Source organism: Danio rerio, chromosome 9, assembly GCF_049306965.1.
Source record: "Danio rerio strain Tuebingen ecotype United States chromosome 9, GRCz12tu, whole genome shotgun sequence".
NCBI classification, from domain to species: Eukaryota; Metazoa; Chordata; class Actinopteri; order Cypriniformes; family Danionidae; genus Danio; species Danio rerio.
The window spans coordinates 41061004-41077683 of record NC_133184.1 but is presented as its reverse complement, the minus strand read 5'-3'; the positions used below and the strand labels follow the sequence as shown (position 1 = coordinate 41077683).

Here is a 16680-nt window from a genome sequence, read left to right as displayed (position 1 = left end):
CTGTCTGTTTTTTTACAGTAGGTATACTATTAAAACACAGAATCTGTCTGTTTTTTTACAGTAGGTATACTATTAAAACACAGAATCTGTCTGTTTTTTTACAGTAGGTATACTATTAAAACACAGAATCTGTCTGTTTTTTTACAGTAGGTATACTATTAAAACACAGAATCTGTCTGTTTTTTTACAGTAGGTATACTATTAAAACACAAAATAGTTCCGCTTTTTTACTGTTGGCATACCCTTAAAAACACAGAAAATAACCGTTTTTTTATATAGAAAACCCTTAAATTACTATAAAATGGTTCGTTATTTTACAGTAGTTTAACCGTCAAAAAACTGATATTTTTTAGTTTTTTTAATGTGGACACACTGTCAATTAACAGAAGTTTTCCGTTTTTAATTTACGGTAAAATATTTGTGTAATGAGCTGCCAGTACATTTTACCGTTTTTTTACGGAATTTTTTTTTAGAGTGTGCGAGCTTCGCTTTGTGTCACTAGAAACAAAACCTCTGACACTGAGGAGCAGATCTGTATATCGGTTTTGTGTGGGTCAGGGAGGGGGTGTTAAAACTAGGATTTAAGCAAAACAGTAACAGAGCAGCTATTTCAGGAATTATTATTTACAAAACAGTCTTGAAAGGGAAGAAAAAAAGTGCTCTTGAACATAAGAGCAGCAGGTTATACTGGAGTAACAGCACAGCAGGTGGTAGTTGATGTGACGGTTTAGGCAGTGACTGCAGGATGAACTGATGTACTTGAGCTAGAACTGTTTGAAAGGGAATATGAAACAGCCTGAATGGTTTTTGATCGTTTAAAAAGAAAGTAATATAATTAAAAAGAGGTACAGTGTGGTTCTTTTTTAAAAGTTCAGGGTCAATATGATTTTTAGAATATAGTAAGTTTAAAAAGTGCAGAAAAAATGTAATATTAAGAAGAAAGCAGAATTTACAGCAGTCATTACGGTCTTCAGTGTCACAATTTGCTGTTCAAGAAACATTAAATATCTGGATTTCTGTCATGAACAACCTGGATTTAGTATGATAATGAATATGTATATGACAATGTTAATGTATTTGGTCTTGGCGGTATAGATCTGCTACTCTGATTATTATGGTACCGAGACTTACCGAGACTTGCTATGCCCTCAGTCTAAGAATTTAACATGCTGCTGCTGCTGCAAACATACTGTAGTATGTATGTAACCCCTGTAGCAGATCTAAACACAGGTGGAGCTGGGGTGGGGGAGTGTCTCTGATAACACGCCGCAGCTTGACAGAGTAAAATAGCAAGGATCATTTAAATTATTGAGGGGCAAGCTCATTGGCTGCCAAGGTGACAGCAACCAATCTCCTGCTCCATATAGTTAATGACGCAGGAGCAGATTAGATGGCCCATCAGCCTGTGTGCGCATAGAAAATTCAGAAATGGGAGAAATTTCACTAATGTTAAGTATGGTTTTTTGTTTTTGTTTTTTCAGTGGATTAAGTTGCACAGATTAATTGTTCACCTATAATAATAATAATAATAATAATAATAATAATAATAATAATAATAATAATAATAATAATAATAACAACAACAGCAACAACAACTATTATTATTATTATTATTATTATTATTATTATTATTAATAATAATAATAATAATAATAATAATAATAATAATAATAATAATAATTCCTTACATTTATATTGCGTTTTTCTGGACACTCAAAGCAATTTATACTTTTTTTTTTTGGGGGGGGGGGTCTCCTCATCCAACAACAGTTTGCATCATCCACCTGGATGACAGGAAGGCAGCCATAATGCACCAGAACGCACACCACACATCAGCTGATTGGTGGAGAGGAAACAGAGTGATAAAACCAATTATAATATGGGGATGGTTAGGAGGCCATGATGGACGGAGACCAGTGGGCAAATTTGGCCAGGATGCCAGGGTTAAACCCCATGTGGTCTCCCATCCAGGTACTGACCTGCTTAGCTTCAGTGGGAGACCATGTGAGAGTTGCAGAGAGCTAGCTGCCGGCATAAAATGTAGTTGTGCAGCTTAGTGTTTTTGATATTACTGATTATTTGATTATGGATTATTTAATGAATTGGAATGTAAACAAAACAGTGTTTATTTGAATTAAAAATCTTATTTTTAATGTGTTAAGTTGTTGGCACTTTGTAGTTGACTGAAAGGAGAAATAGGTCCAAACCAATCATGAATCACACTCTGAATAAATCTTGTTTTTGAGCCAATCATTCATTCATTCTCCTTCCGTCCCTGATTTATCGGGGGTCGCCACAGTGGAATCCAGCATAAGTTTTTATGCAGCGGATGCCCTTCCAAACAACTATACACATTCACACACACACATACACTACGGACAATTTAGCTTATTAAGTTCAACTTGTAAAGGAAACCGGAGCACCCAGAGGTAACTCATGCACACATGGTGGCATTAGTTACCATGCACAAAAAAAAAAAAAAAAGTTTATATTGCTGAAGGAGAAAGTGGACAGAATTTGTGCTTAGATTTGTGAGTGTATTCAGATGTATGATCTCTGACATGTATCTAATGTAAATGTAAATTATTTGAGAAAATATAAAAGACCATTTAAAAAAAGAAAAAATAAATCTAAATGCACTAAAAAGATCTCCTACAGCATGTATAAAATGTAGATATACAGTAGTTTTCTTTTATACATGCATATAAACACTTAAACTAAAATAAGTCCATGTCAACCATTGAGTGTTCAGCCAGTGTTGCAGAAATTTGGAATGCGAGTCAACTGTTTAGATGAATCTCATGCATTTAAATCATAGTTTTAGTGGGCTAGTTCGCATTCAAGCATTTTTATGGCTCTGACCACTTTGCAGGCTTGCCAAATCCAACATACAGAATAAAGATTTCGGGCACAATTCTTTAGAGGGATGTTAACCTGAAGTGATACAATCTAAGGTTATTATTTATGTATTAGACTCACCTTATGAAAGGCTTTTCCAAGAGCAGGCTACGATGTGGGTGTAAAATCAGACAATGTCTGCCCTGTTCTTTTCAAGATAATGGGCAAAACGAGCCAAGGCTTTAGAAATGTCACCTCTTATGCGCGTAGTGTTAAATTACTGGCTTCAAAATAATACCTTAAACCAACCTTTCACCCATGAATAATACAAAAATATAGAGGGATGTTTTAGTGAGCCAATTTTGGGGATATACTACAGACAATATAATATAAAGCCCTACTGCAAACAACTGCAGTGATTTTTGATGTTGGATCGTTATCAGTGAAGTAGGATTTAGTGTCGCTGAAGCAGCTTGTTCAACATACTTTATTTTAATCTGTTGCACAAAGTTGGCCAGTAACTGTATGCCAACTCATTTTTTACTTATGTTTTGTTGTGGTCCATGCATTATTGATGAAGCAAAACCGTGGTATATACATTATTTACAAGTGCCTTATTACAGATATAGAGCGTGTTGTTTTTGCAGTGCCCTCTTCATGCAGCTCCTTTGACAAAATAAGCGTGTGTGTGTGTGTGTGCATGTGTCTTAGGCCACCTGGCTATGAGGAGCTTCTTCTAATGAGGCCAGAGGAAAAGAAAAACTGTCAAATCAACACAGAAAGGACACCGTTAAAGCGCTTCCTTTCACATTCAGGCTTTGAACACAAGCCTTGTGAGAGTTTGTTTAGTTCTGCATATGATAACAAGAACAAACATGACTATTTATTAGAGAAATGGAATATTCTAAGTGTTTCAGTATATGTCTATTCTTCTCCTTTTACAGACATTGACAAAAAATAAAAAGAGATCTAAGAATGGTCAGTTAGGCAAGGGATGAAAACCAGCATATGCAGTGTAAAAGACAATCCAGAAGCGTAATCCAAAAACAAGCAGATGGTCAGGCTAGGCGGCAAGCAATCAAAAACATGAAAGAAAAATAAAAAAAAAACAGTCCAAAGGTCAAACACGGAACAAGGATGAACACTTACATTATAAATGCAACACAAAACAATACTCAGCAAAGGGTGTGTGAAAGAGAGTTTTAAATAGTCCAGGTAATCAGTCTATTGTGAGCTTCCAGCTGTGTCTTTGCAAATTAGGGAGAGAACTGGGACTGGTGCGCATGAGAGGTGCATGATGGGATCTTTAGTTCTTTTCAGTGACAAAAATGACCATAACACTTTCATTGTCAAGATCACGAAACGTAAAATAATAGTTTGGACATCTTTCATGCAAATCTTGCTGTGATGGTTTACTCAAGATTTGTTTCAGTAACAAAACATTTAAATGGCAATTGAGTCTCCTTTATTTTTGTCTATGAGGGGGTGGAGAAATAAGAATTGCCCTCTCAGTTTTGCCCTGACTTGACCAAAAATACAATTCTGTCGATGTCACTGGAGAAAAATGCAGCACTAACTCAAAAGGTCAGGTGTCTGTTCCATCAGCTGGACTAAAGCATTCACACACTGACCTCGGGTCAGCAGAGCAGCCTTATCATTGAGTTATGACTCGACCCACACGAAATCAGAGCGGTCAGAAATCCACAGAGTTTTTAGCCCATATTTATTTACTTATGTAAATGTGAGTAAATATATATGTATTCAGTTTTACATTTTCATTTCAGTAATATTATTGACTAATATGCAAATGTTTATGTGATTTATTTACAAAACAGTTGTAAAGTAATCACTTCTATTTTTTTGTTTATATATTATATGAAAGACTTGCTTTGTTTACCAAACAAGTTGATGTAATTAGCTTTTTAAAAGTTTAAGTGCTTCTTAATTATTCAATACAAGTTAAAAAGGTATTGTTTTTATTTCATGATTTAAATTTATAGTCATTATACTCACAAAAACAAATCAGTTCAGAAATATCAAAAAAATGTCTGCAGATTCTGTCTGGCCCTAATTATGAGCAATTAGAAGAATCTAAATAAAGTAAAAGAGACATTGAGTGAAGTTCAAGGAGAAATTAAAGTATTAATTTACTCAAAAATGTACTCGTCATCAGGTTGTTGTTGTTGTTGTTTTTTTTCATGAAAAAATGTGTTCAAAACTATTGCAAACCATTGACATTCATAATAGGAAAATAAATACTATTTAACTCGATAGACACTGGTTCACAACATTTTACATGATATTTTAAAGTCATTGTGACTCGGAAGTTGCGACTGTTATTTTTTTTTCATTTTGTGACACAGTTCCTAGAGAAATGGAATATTAAATGAGCAAACTGTGGGCAAGGCTTGTTTTTGTTTTTTTTTTTTGTTTTTTCTTTTGCGAGATTAATGTATTCCTGCTGAAAAATTCAGCTTAAACCAGGCTAGGCTGCTTGGCTGGTTTTAGCTGGTTGACTAGCCTGGTTTAAGAGGGGTTTTGGCCATTTCCAGGCTGGTTTCCAGCCATTTCCAGTCTGGTTTTAGCTGGTCAGGCTCGAAAATGACCTTGTTTAAGCTGGACATAGCTGGTTTGGGCTGGGCTCCCAGTCTGGCTAGGCTGGTCAAGCTGGTGTTAGCTGGTCATCTCCCAGCCTGACCAGCTAAGACCAGGCTGGAAATGGCTGGAAACCAGCCTGTACATGGCCAAAACCCATCTATAACCAGCCTGGTAGACCAGCTTAAACCAGCCTACCAGCCTAGGCTGGTTTAAGCAGTTTTTTTTTTTTTTTTTAGTAGGGTTGTAGTAGTAAAGTAGGCATTTTATTTAGAAAGATCTGGAAAATGGTTTGGGAAGAGTTATTACAAGCTAACAGACACCTCCTCCTTAACAATTTTGCTTGTTGTCAAAACTGACAGTTGGAGGGGCGTGGTTAAATTTGTTAGCCCTGCCCAATTCCTATATGTAATCTGTATGTAAAATCAATTTAACTAAAAAAAAAAAAAAAAAAAACAGAAAGTGCATTTACAGATTTCAATTATAGATTACATGAGCAAACATTTTTTGTTCTTAATGACATGCCCAGATGAATTGTTTACCACAAAATTTGCAGTGAGAGCTAATAAAATAATGTGGTTTGTTTTGATTTTTTGAAGACTTTAAGAGAGAAATGCAAAGCCAAGTTTGAAACCTGTTTTGTTATAAATCTCGTTTAGACAATTAAACACTCTACTGACACAGTCATTTTAAACATACAAATTAAAATAAATTAAATGTTGTAATTAAATAACAGTTAAAAAAAACATATAAATGACCTATAGTATCCTGAATTTTTCTAAATATGTTTGTATTTATTTTTAATTTTGTTATTTTATTTACATGAACAGGCACAAATGAGTACACATGAGTATTTCTTAAAAGCCATAACGGTCAAGTTGACCACAAACATTTCAGTGTCCATATTTTTTCCTGTGTCTTTGTTGCCCAGCAACTTTCTGCTACCAAAAACAACTTCCTGTTAGCAAAACACGACTTTACCTCAAACCTTTCAAACCTCAAAAACCAACATTTTTACTGCTGTGGAAAAAAAAAAAAAACTTTGCTCTCCCACTTGCCAGGCAAAGTGTGGTGTGCACCTTAAATACCTATATACAGTCGAAGTCAAAATTATCAAACCCCTTGAATTATTAGCCCCCTGTTTGTTTTTCCCCAGTTTCAGTTAATGGAGAGAAGACTTTTTTAACACATTTCTAAAACATAATAGTTTTAATAACTCATCAACTGATTTATTTTATATTTGCCATGATGACAGTAAATAATATTTTACTAGATATTTTTCAAGATACTTCTATACAGGTTAAAGTAACATTGTAAGGCTTAACTAGGTTAATAAGGTTAACTAGGCAGGTTAGGAAATTAGGCAAGATTTGTATAACAAGGTTTGTTCTGTAGACTATGAAATAAAAATATAGCTTAAAGGGGCTAATAATTTTGACCCTAAAATTGACCCTAAAAACTGTTTTTGTTCTAGCTGAAATAAAACATATAAGACCTTCTCCAGGAGAAAAAAAAGTGTTTGTACTTGATTATTTACATAATTTTTACTCAATTAATTACATAACAATGTATGTAGTTGTGTACTATGCCTACAAAAAAAAAAAAAAAAAAAAAAAAATATATATATATATATATATATATATATATATATATATATATATATATATATATATATATATATATATATATATATATATATATATATATACACAGTACACACACATATGTATAATGTAAATACAAGCTTTTGTTTTGGATGCAATTAATCATGTTTGATCTTTTGACTGAGCACTAGTCTTTACTGTATACTGAATTCATAAAATACAACAACGGGCTTTTAAAGCTAAATTCTAAAGACCCTGTATAAGCTACAAATGCAAGCATGACAACAATTCAATTCAGTGTTATATCAATGGCCAGAATGACCACAATGGCAATTATAGCAGTTATAGATTTCTGAAAGTTCCAGTGTTAAAGTGTCATTCAAAAAGAGAGCAAGTCAAATTGTTCTAGAAATGCTGTTTTCCTTGTCTCACTGTGCCCAACAGGTTAATAGCAGTTTGAGAGTCTGTGACGTCTGTAGATTAAAACACACTTTATGCAATAGATTATTGATGAAATAATCAAGCATGAGAGTCATTTTGATGAGCAGATTAATAAATGAATATAGCAGCGAGATGAGATTGGCCAGCGGTGCACTGAACCAGCAGTTGTTCTTGTTTAATTCCTCCACATGTCAACATGCACTCTGATAATGAACTGCACAAGTGCATCTGGAACAGAAGAGGTGTGATGCAGCACAGATACCAAAAAAAAAAAAAAAAAAGAGTCACTCAGGAGCAAACACAAGCCTGACGTGTGAAGGTTAAATTTTGATGGTCTGTGAAATCACCAGCACCGCAAGTCAGGTTTTTATTAAAGAAAAGGTCAAGCATTGCTGTGAAAAGTTGACTAACCAAATAACGTGTACTCCTGCTGCTATCAAAGACCAGTTAGAATATATAGAGATTATATAGAAATAGATATAGATTTAGAGAAATGCTTTCTATTTGTGAATGATACTTTGAAATTTTGAAAATGATAGTAAGTATAGTTTTTTTGTTTTTTTTTTTTTGAAAAAAATGTTTCTTAACATACCAGACATAGTAGAAAAGTGTAAATCTATTCCAGGTAGACGATGGCTTGTGTTTAAATTTCATTGCAGGTACAGGGTTCTCATTAAGTTCAATGATGGTGGCACAATCAAAGGCAACAATTATCCCTTTTATCCTGTCATGCTTCGTTTCATCAGAGGAAATCTCCCGTTCTTCGAGACTCAAGCTAAGCCAATTGAATTTTCAATAGATGTAATTAAATTGACGCTTGATATTCAGCAATATTCAAGTTGAGATGACAATCGTCTGGCTTCTAACATGATAATTATAAGCTACGAATTGACCATTTGAAGGTACCGTTAATATACACCTTTCAAAGAACAATGAGACCTAATTAGCTTAATAAAACCGCCATTTAACATTGTGGATATGTCATGGTGGTTGGCTCATATCTGAACCTAGTTTAAAGTGAGCCTTTAAAAACATCCTCTGGGTTCTGCCAACCCAAGACAAACAAACGAATGAACGCAAAGCAATTTACTCTAAAGGCCATTCGTACAGATCTTTTCCAATATTCATATGAACTATATTTTGTCATTCTCCCACACACAGTCCTATATCTCACATCTCCTTCCTCATCTTCCTCGTTCTCTCTCAGTCTTGCTGTTTCTCAAAGTTGGGCTGCTGAAATTTTAAACAGGTAAGAGTGAGGAAGACAGCTCTGGTGTCAGAAAACACAGAGATTTTCTCACTCGCCGAACTCAGAGTTGAAGTTAAAGGGGACATACAGTATGCCACTTTTCATAACATATATTTAAAAAGAAAAACTCTGGTGTCCTCAGAATGTTTCTGTGAAGTTTCAGCCAAGTTATAGCTTATCACATTTGCTCCTATTTGGGTTTGAACAAAAACAAGCTGTTTTTGTGCATACCGCTTTAAATGCAAATGAGCTTTTGCTTTCTTCTGGTAAGGCGGAGACTTTACCGACTCTCTAGAAACAACAAAACAAGCAAATCTCATGCAACTGGTAGGTATTTTTCCATCTAAAAATGATAATTAAACATGTGCGAAGCTAATATAGGAGAAAATACCACAAGAAAATATTGTAGTTTCCATCTAATCGAGTCAAACATAACAAAATTGTGACTTTTTCAAACAATTGCTACTTTTTATACCAGAACTCTGACTTTATATCATACAAATGCATCATTATTTTTTAGAATTCTGACTTTATATCTTGGAATTGTGACATTTTATCTCAAACTTTTACAAAATTGTGATGTTATTTTTCAAAATTCTGACTTAATTTCTCAGAAGTGTAAGTTAATATCTTAATAACTTACAATTTCGAGTTTACATCTGACAATTCTAATAGGAAAAGTCAGAATTGTGAGTTTGTGTCATGTAATTCGATAAAGAGTCACATAACCCTTTTTATTTATTTTTTTATTCAGAGGTGGGAATGGGCTTCCATACTATCTGCTATAGCAAGCAATGCAAAATGGTGGACTGTTGCTGCCTAAACACTGAAAAAAAAAAAAAAAAAAAATTAACATGTCACTTTTAAAGGGACACCAACAGTTTAGCAGGCAGTTCACTTTCAATTTTCTGCTTATCAAAACTGCCTGTCAAATAGAGCAGCTTTAATTGCTTCGACCTTGCTGGATCTGCTGAGTGTTTGTGGTGGGGAAGAGGGGCGAGGGTGACCTGTCACTTGTCCAAATGTCCGTTAGCATGTGATGTGCAATCAAAAAACAAAAATTACTTTCTAAAATGCTTGACGTTTAGCGAGTTTTATGAATAATAAAAGTTTCAAAATAATAATACAAAATATTTCAGTATAAATAAATATTACCACTTTAATGCACAAGTTTTAAATACTAAAGCTGACCCTCCTGTGTAAGTTTGTTGTTGTTGTTGTTGTTGTTGTTGTTGCTTAGAATCCATTGTGTTCTAAAGTTTATCATGTGACCCACCAACTCATTGTTGGTATATATTGTATTTTGTTTCTTTTTGCCCTTTTCTATAAATTTTGATAAATGTTCTATTTATATTGTATAATTGCTGATATTCCCAAATATGTGAAAACTTAAATTCTTCTGTAGTCTTTCAAGCTGCTTAATAATGATTATACTATTCATTATATGACAGGTAACGGTTAATTAAATCATGCATTAATTGTATTTTATTAGCATCTACCCCTTCCTCAATCATAAACCTAACCCTCACAGTAATGTAAAAATATTTTTCATTTTACACTGCTACAAAAATGTCATGTTTATTCAGAATTTTCTTCCAAAATACCTATAGGTAAGTAACTGTTTATCTGGGAGAGTAATAGAGAAAATATTTTAAGATCATAAACAGTGTGGCTCTTATGTGAACAAAGGACATCGTCCAAGTATGTTGAAAAATGTTTATTATGGCCATCTCTATAGACATCCATTTGCATTTTGCAAACCTTAAATGGTCTGTTATGCTTGTAGTTATGCGTATTTGAATGTCTGAAACTTAAAATAAATGTTATTTGTTTGAAAGCATGGATAAATTGTTTTTTGAGACCTCTTTCTGTGCCTCAGCATGCACCGTCAGATTGATGATGTGCGTTCTGATTGTTCAGGGACAAGCAAAGGATGATCACACCAGTGTGATTGTATGCGTGAAAGTAAATTAATTAAAAACAGTAATGTTAATAAAAGACAAATATGATAGTATATAAATTAAAATACAAGTGTTTTTATTTTTTGTTTTAGGTGAACTATTCCTTTAAGAATTTGAGCAACTTTTGAATTCCGCTGCTGTAAGAGACAAAATATTACTTATGCCAGCATTTATCTGGCTTTAAGAGCAGTAGAAACATTCAAGCTATTTGCAAAATGCAAATCTAAATATTTAATCTAAATATAAACGGCTTCCCTCTTGCCGTTTCATCAAGGCCTCTGCAATTAGCTAGAGACGATAATGACTTGGATCGATTGTTGTGCTATTTCATCAGGTCAAGTTAGCCATATTTACCACAGGCGGCCATCTGTTATGCGGTAGTGTGTACAGAAAGGATGACTAACCATGTGTCTGCGTTCAGAGCGCACCGCGGACTGCTCACTGGACGCTCATTTGCACGCACACAGACAGACAGACAGCTGGGAGCACAGATGCACATTTGGAGCAGAAAAGTCTGGCAGAATAGGAGAGGTTGTCGAAATCTCTGACTGACACTTAGCGTTTGTCAGTTGGAATTGAGCATCTCCACAAGGGCTACAGTTTTGTAACACGCAGGGTTTTAATTAATTTTAAGTCAGCGCTTTGAGCACTTTTGGTGGACATATCAGACAAACTGATATGCACAGCCAATTTGAAAGCCCTAGAGATGCTCAAACAAAGTTCATGATTAATAGACTGGAGCTTAAAGGAACCAAAAAAAAAAAAAAAAGAATCATTAACTCACTCTTATGTTATTCCAACTGGCATTTGGCTTTGTGGAAAGGCACCATTGTATTGGTTTGCATATATATATATATATATATATATATATATATATATATATATATATATATATATATATATATATATATATATATATATATATATATGTATAGGTATGACAGGTATTCCACGGCTGTGGTGGTTTATAAGGACATGCCTTCTGTTCCAATAACTCAAAGCTCCTACAAATAATCTGTTTGACATTCAGATTTTGCCAGATTTTTTTATTTTTTTTTTTTGATATAAGGGGTTTTACCTTTAAAATTTTTTTTAATGAATTAATAATAATAATTTATTGATAGTAAAATAAGAAATTACAGGCAGTTGGTTGTTCCTATATTTAAAACCTAAACCAAAAACTTCCCACCGTAGATTAATTTAATTTATTTAATTTGATTTAATTTAATTTAATTTAATTTAGTTTCAACACTATTATCAGCCCCGTTTTATTATTATTTTTTTTTTAGGGATTTAGTATTATTATTATTATTATTATTATTATTATTATTATTATTATTATTATTATTATAACTATGTTTTACTATATAAAATACATTAGCCTACTAATATGGAGGGTCCTCATAAACAAGCTAGTTAGTTAACTAGACAGATATAGATGTTAATTTGTTAGCATGTTTTGTTAGCATGTTGCAGACTGCTCTGCTGTGGCTTATTTTATTTAGTATATCATCAGTGGTGGATGAACACATTAAATGGACACAGAAGACATTTAAGTAAAAATTAAAGTACAAGTACATACAATTGAGTAATAAAATATAACTAATAGTAGTAAATATTCCATTTGAATATCACTTGAGTCAAAGTACTTCTTGATTTTCTTCTGTTGAACACAAAAGAAGATAGTTCGAAGAAAGCTGAAAACCTGTAACAATTGACTTGCATAGTAGAAAAAACAAATACCATCGAAGTCAATGATTACAGGTTCTCAACATTCTTCAAAATGTCTTCTTTTTTGTGCAACAGAAGAAAGAAAAGCAAACAGATTTGGAATATATAAAAGGTAAGTAAATGATGACAGAATTTAAATTTTAAGGTGAACTATCCTTTTAAGTAATAAAAGCAAAAGTACTTATTGATGAATGTTTATTTTTGCATGAAAGTTGAATTACCAAAATTTGCCATACTCTAATAACCACATTGCATGTAAGACCATATTCACATGCTGAATCCCTTTCAGATCAGTTTGTTAACTGTTTACTGGCGTCTCATTCTGAAAGGATCATTTGAATCAATGAGTTGTTGACTCAGGAAAAGATATCAGTCCGATGCACAATATGTAAACTGATTTAAGAGGGCAACTTGATCAAATTCAGATTTTTCATGTATTAAACACTACTACCTCATCTCAGAGCAGGTGACAGTTTCTCAACTTGAAAACAACTTTTTCCTCAGCTACAATGAAGAGTATATTTTGTTTGTAACAATATTTTGTTTAGGAATGTAGTGAAGTAAAAGTTTCTTCAAATAATTATACTCTAAAAATGTACAGACACCTACTGTACTTACAATAGTGAAGTAAAAAAAAATAGTGCACCACTGGTTTTTATATAATAGATTATAGTGTAGACTTCATCACAAATCTGTCACAGAAACAAGCTTGTTAGTGTTCATTTATAATCCATTATCAATTGCTTGTAACATGTAAAGCAATATAGACGATTGTCTTTAGTGTTTTATTGAAGTTATGCATCCACTTATAACAAAAACAGTGTTAATATCAAGCAAAGAATGATGAAAAAAAAATATTAACGTAATAGTGAATGGATTAGGATAAAAGTTTACCTCAGTGTTTGGTTTGTTAATGTTCTCAAAATGAAGCTAACATCTTAATCGGTATTTCTGTGGTTGGTTTTGATGTACTATGATCATCTTGCAGCTTTTCTCTTGGTCTGCTCTGTTGTGGTAACACTTGTCATCCACAATATAAAAGAACTCTTGCTTCTGGCACAGCTGAATCGGTTTTCCCTCTATGGCGAAGCTCCACTTGGTGGTTGTGTATGTCTCTATTTCTCTTCAACCTTTATGAGTTTGCTCTTGATTTCTTTCGGCTGGTCAACGTAATATGATTTGATGTCCTTCGATTGAATGGAATCAAAATCTGTGTCTGTGACCATCATACACAGCACAATTTTATTTAAAATCCGTCAACTGATATTTGCTGACAGGCTTTGGTTTTCAGCAACTATTGTGAACTGTATAGGAAATCATGGCATATGTTATGTAACGTACACTTCTCTATTTCTTTGATTAATAATAATGAAATGTAATAACAAGAAATGGCCACAATAATGTCATTTTATTAAAAAATTATAAATTATTTAAAGGAAAATGTAAAGTCTAATTGATTTAAACTTAAACCAAACAGATTATTCATAGCAATCTGATTTATTTGTTATTAGAATTTTAGAAAAAAAAAGCTTTAAAATTAGACTACAGATTTGTGAACTAAAAAAAGATATAGTTATGACAAAAAGTCATGATATCCAATGTTTTTTTGTTAATCTTTTGAGCAGGTTTAATTTTTTTTTTTTTTGATAATTTTGATCAGCTTGACTAAAGTAAGTTAAGAAGATTCAGCAACAAAAAATGTCATCAAGAATTTTGCTTTTACTGAGTAGTAAAAGTGTCCGTATTTATTTCAGTAATTTATTCAATTGACTTGAATGTCGCAAACCCCAAAAGCAAATGTTTTTTTTAATATATATATATATATATATATATATATATATATATATATATATATATATATATATATATATATATATATATATATATATATATATAAGGGGTTTAACCTTTAAAAAAATTTAAATGAATTAATAATAATAATTTGTTTATTGTAAAATATTAAATTGCTGGCAATTGGTTGTTCCTATATTTAAAACCTAAACCAAAAACTTCCCACCGTAGATTAATTTAATTTAATTTAATTTAATTTAATTTAATTTAATTTAATTTAATTTAATTTAATTTAATTTAATTTAATTTAATTTAATTTCAACACTATTATCAGCCCCGTTTTATTTTTATTTTTTTATTAGGGATTTATTATTATTATTATTATTATTAGTATTATTTATTTATTTATTTATTTATTTATTTATTTATTTTTTATATATATTTTCTTAACTAATGTTTAACAGAGCAAGGAAATTTTCACAGTATGTCTGATAATATTTTTTCTTCTGTAGAAAGTCTTTTTTGTTTTATTTCGGCTAGAATAAAAGCAGTTTTTAATTTTTTTAAAAACCATTTTAAGTTTTTTTTTTTTAAATATTTATTTATTTATTTATTTATTTTTATTTATTTATTTTATTTTTTTTGATAAGTCTACAGAAGAAACCATCATAATGCAGTAACTTTTCTAATTACCCTAACCTACCTAGTTAACCTAATTAACCTATTTAAGCCTTTAAATGTCACTTTAAGCTGTATAGAAGTGTCTTGAAAAAATATTATGTACTGTCATCATGGCAAAGATAAAATAAATCAGTTATTAGAAATGAGTTATTAAAACTATTTATGTTTAGGACTGTTTTGAAAAAAAAAACTTATTCCTATTAAACAGAAATTGGGGAAAAATAAACAGAAGGCTAATAATTCTGACTTTAACTGTATATACACAAATGATAAGTAAATATAAGAAATAAATAGGTAAATGTGTGTACTTACAAATACAGTATAACGTTACATCAAATAACAACAACAGTATATCAATAGCGGTGATACAACTTATACAGAGAAAATATTTGTTTCAGCTTCCTTCAGGAATCCCACAAAGGGATCACAAATTTTAAAAAACTTTTTTAGGTTTTCTCTTCACTATATAAGTTAATTTTTCTAAAGCCAAACAATTAGACTATTCCCGCAACCATTGTCCAAAATGCAGGCTTTCTATATTTTTCCAAAAACTTGCTATTATTAGTTTTGCATGTAACAAACAGAAAGTTAACAGTTTCTTTGCTGAATTAGTAAAAGTGCTTGAAATGGGAAAACATATTTATAATACAAAGTTTTGGATATCTTTGTGTGTTTCCAATTTAATGTTTTAGGGATTTTTTTGGATGTAACTGATTGCCAATAACACCTCAACTAAGTGAACACAACTGTATGGTCCTTGTTTTTATATACACTTTGAAAATATAGGCCGATTGGCTGTTCTTAACCATACAAAAAAAAATAAGTAAAAAAATAAAAAACCTACAGAAAAAAAAGAATTTATTTTAGCATGATCTTTCTTTAGCTCTGACATCACTACCTGTCTGCTGTGATCTCACACCTTTCTCCCACGATCTTGTGCTTTTCAATTTCCTTATTATTTCTGGCTTGTTGGTGTGTAGTCCAGGCCAAGCATTTGCTGTCATAAGGAGGTTTTTGCTCTGAAAAACAAAACACGCACACACTTGGCATAGCGCTTTAAGTTAAAGGAGTGTGAGAATAGATGTGCTGTGCCGCCTCGAGCAAAATGACTTTTCCCTTCTCTCATTTTTCTCATTTCTGAAGAAAATGCTTTTTGTTTGCTCGCTTTATTTCTCTTCCAGGCATGCGAACATCAGCAGATGCATACACAGAGGCCCTTATGGTCTTACAGATGACTTTAATGTCACTTTTTTTCATCGAAAGAGAAAAGAAAAAGAGCAGAAACTCTTGATGGAAATAAACTTTTGATCTTGCATAAGTTTGCTGAAAGAATGCAATGATAAATGCACATCAAATTCAAATCTAAAGATGTCCTTAAAGATGGTAACTACAGTATCTGACCTTAAGGCAGGGTGTCCAAACTCGGTCCAGGAAGGCTGGTGTCTTGCCCACTTAAAACCAATTGAACACACCCAAACCAACTAATCATGCACTATATAGGGATACGAGAAAACTTCCAGGGAGCTCTGTTGAAGGATGTTTTACTATGCAGGACACCAGGCTTCCAGGAACAAGTTTTGGCACCAATGCCTAAAAGGCAACCATTGTTTAATACAGCACAGTCCAATCATTTGGAGTTTTGGATGCATAATTTGGATAAATCTTATAACATAGCTAAGAAAGAAAATGCTCCACATATACATCAGTTAGTGTTAAGAAAAATATATAATATTGCCAAACATATAACAAGATAAAATGTCTCTTAAGGATTTGCTCTACTTAAAGTATA

At 32.2% G+C, this 16680-nt stretch overlaps 1 protein-coding gene across 21 annotated transcripts in view; it reads left to right on the top strand.

Moving 5' to 3' along the window:
* erbb4b (erb-b2 receptor tyrosine kinase 4b) overlaps positions 1–16680 on the top strand; it is a 656299-nt gene that overhangs the window by 584086 nt on the left and 55533 nt on the right. For 3 of the 21 annotated variants that reach the window (XR_012385565.1, XR_012385564.1, XR_012385563.1), the window contains one exon: positions 484–826. The exons of the other annotated variants lie outside the window; for them this stretch is intronic. The gene's annotated coding sequence lies outside the window, so the exon portion shown is untranslated. Of the gene's footprint in view, positions 1–483; positions 827–16680 lie in introns of those variants that run through there. 21 annotated transcript variants of the gene reach the window in all.